Below are 2,725 nucleotides of genomic sequence, written 5' to 3' on the forward strand. Positions count from 1 at the left end.
TGGTTTGACTGTGTCCCCCAAATTCCATACGTTGGAAACTCAATCCTAAAGTTCATATGTTGATAGTATTTGGAGGTGGAGCCTTGAAGGGGTAACTAGGATTAGATAAAATCATCAGGGTAGGGCCCCTGTGATGGGACTGGTGGCTTTATAAGAAGAAGACGAGTGATCTGAGCTGGCACACATGCTCTTGCTCTCTCATCGTGAGAGGCTCTCTACCATGCAGTTTAAGAAAGCCCTCACCAGATGCAACCCCTCGACTTTAGGCTCCCCAGACTCCAGAACTGCAAAAAATAACTTTCCTTACTTTATAAATTACCCTCTTTGGTATTCTGTTATAGCAACAAAAAATGCACTAGGACGCCAAGAGTGGAGAGTTCTTGCACAAACTGGATTCAACAAGGACAGAAAGGGAAGCCCACAGGGTTAGGCCTAGTCAGGCAGAGGACTAGGAGCCTGACTAGAGTTTTGGCCAAAGAAGAGAATCTTTGTTAGAAGAAACAAAAATTAAGAGGTTAAAAGGTGGCAGTGGGGCGGGGGACGGGTTGGTGGAGGCGGAGAATGTGGCTATAATACAAGCATGCTGCCCAGGGAAGGCCTGAGGGTGTGATTTTAGATGAGTTCTGAAAGAAGTGAGGAGAAGCCCTGCAAAGTTCCAGGAAGGGCACACAGACAGAGGAAACGGCTAAATGCAAAAGCCCTGATGTTAGAGTGTCTGGAATTGAGTGAGCCAAAGGAGGGATAGTAGTTGATGAGAGCCATATAATGATAATGCAGGGACCAGAAGAATGCAGGGCCTTGAAGGTAGTGGGAAGGAGTTTGAATTTTATTCTAAGTGAAATGGAAAACCATTCGAGGGTGTTAACCACGGAGATGTTATGGTGTGATGTTTACAAGTTCAATCTGGCTGCTTTTGGAGAAGGGATTGGAGAGTTGCAAGAGTGGGTAAGGCAAGACAAGTTAGGGGACCATGTAGATGGAGATGATGGTACTTGTACCAGAGTGGAGCGTTGGGTTGATATTTCTATTTTGTGTAGGTAGGGGGACAGGATTTGCTGGAATCTGATCAGCTGGGTGGGGGGAATAAACAATGACCCCCTAGATCTAGGTTTGGGCAACTGAGTGGATGGCTGTATTACTTTAATAAATAAGTAAGCCCAAGAGTAAGAAAAACAGGTTTAGAGGAAAGATCAAGACTTCAGTTTTGGACACATCAAGTTCGAGATACTCATCAGACATCTTAGAAGTGTTATGTGATAATAGCTCTTACTATTATCTGTTGTTATACTGTGAAATCCTTAAAGGCATTTTATCTATCTTTGTCTCTCCAGCTTTACATATTGCCTGCTCTACACCCCAGGCTCAAGTCCAGAAAGTCCCTGTGATACAACTCTCCAGGGATTTTCCCTGAGGTCCAACCTAGTAGGTGCTTAAAAAGTCTTTGTTGTAAATATAAATAATCCAAAACTACCACGCTGCTATTTCCTCCTATCTATCTTCCTGTGCCTATCATAAGCTGTGCCACCTGGGGAAAAACATGTTTCAGCTAAATTTAGAACAGGGAAGGTTTTGGTTCAATAATTCCACTTCTAGTAATAGATTCTAAGGAAATAATCAGATTTAAATAAAGATAGGTGTACCATAATATTCCAGGCAATGATGTTTTCAATAGTGTAAAACTGCGATTAACCTAATTTGAGAAATAGCCAATAAGAAAATGGTTAACTTTGAGAGGCCAGGCACATGGCTCACGCCTGTAAGCTCAGCACTTTGAGAAGTTGAAGTGGGAGGATCGTTTGAGCCCAGGAATTTGAGACCAGCCTGGGCAACAGAGCGAGACCCTATCTGTACCCCCCCCCAAAAAAAAAAATCAAATTTAAAAATTTTTGAAAAAGAAATGGCTAACTAATGGAATGGGGCATGCATAAGACAGAGTATACAGATCTGGAAGGAAAAAGAATCCCAAATGTGAAGGAGCAGAAGCACAGCTGGAGAGCTCACTACTCCAACTTGCTAGGAAACTTTGAGAGAAGCACAACCCAGTAGAGAGTAGAAGTTGTAAAGTGTCTTCATGCACTTCTCTTTTTTCCTTCCCCATCTGTAAAATGAGAATAATCCCACTTGCCTTTTTGTCGGAGGTGTGTGAACCAGGGCAACTCCATCTTGAATAGGGGCTGGGTAAAATGAGGCTGAGACCTTCTGGGCTGCATTCCCAGGAGATTAGGGCATTCTTAGTCACAGGATGAGATAGAGGTCAGCACAAGATACACGTCATAAAGATCCTGCTGATAAAACAGTTTGCAGTAAAGAAGCCGGCCCAAACCCACCAAAATCAACATGGCGATGAGAGTGACAGCTAGTCCTCCTCGCTTTTACACTCCCACCAGCACCATGACAGTTTACAAATGCCGTGGCAACACCAGGAAGTTATCCCAGATGGTCTACAAAGGGGAGGCATGAATAACCCACCCCCTGTTTAGCATATAATCAAGAAATAAGCATAAAAATGGGCAACCAGCAGCCGTCGGGGCTGCTCTGCCTATGGAGTAGCCATTCTTTTATACTTTGACTTTCATAATAAACTTGCTTTCACATTACGCTATGGACTCGCCCTGAATTCTTTCTTGTGAGAGATCTAAGAGCCCTCTCTTGGGGTCTGGATTGAGACTCTTTCTGTAACATTTTGAGCCATGGTGGCAGGCGCCTGAAATCCCAGCTACTCAGG

General features: G+C 43.8%; 1 protein-coding gene across 1 annotated transcript in view; it reads right to left on the minus strand.

Annotated features, from left to right (window-relative positions):
- STRIP1 (striatin interacting protein 1) overlaps positions 1 to 2,179 on the minus strand; it is a 23,960-nt gene extending 21,781 nt beyond the window's left edge. Inside the window, exon 1 of the mRNA XM_011969966.1 lies at positions 2,122 to 2,179. The gene's annotated coding sequence lies outside the window, so the exon portion shown is untranslated. The remainder of the gene's footprint in view (positions 1 to 2,121) is intronic.
- Positions 2,180 to 2,725: the final 546 nt, after the last annotated feature.

The sequence above is a fragment of the Mandrillus leucophaeus genome, unplaced genomic scaffold (genome assembly GCF_000951045.1).
Source record: "Mandrillus leucophaeus isolate KB7577 unplaced genomic scaffold, Mleu.le_1.0 Scaffold921, whole genome shotgun sequence".
In the NCBI taxonomy this organism is placed as follows: Eukaryota; Metazoa; Chordata; class Mammalia; order Primates; family Cercopithecidae; genus Mandrillus; species Mandrillus leucophaeus.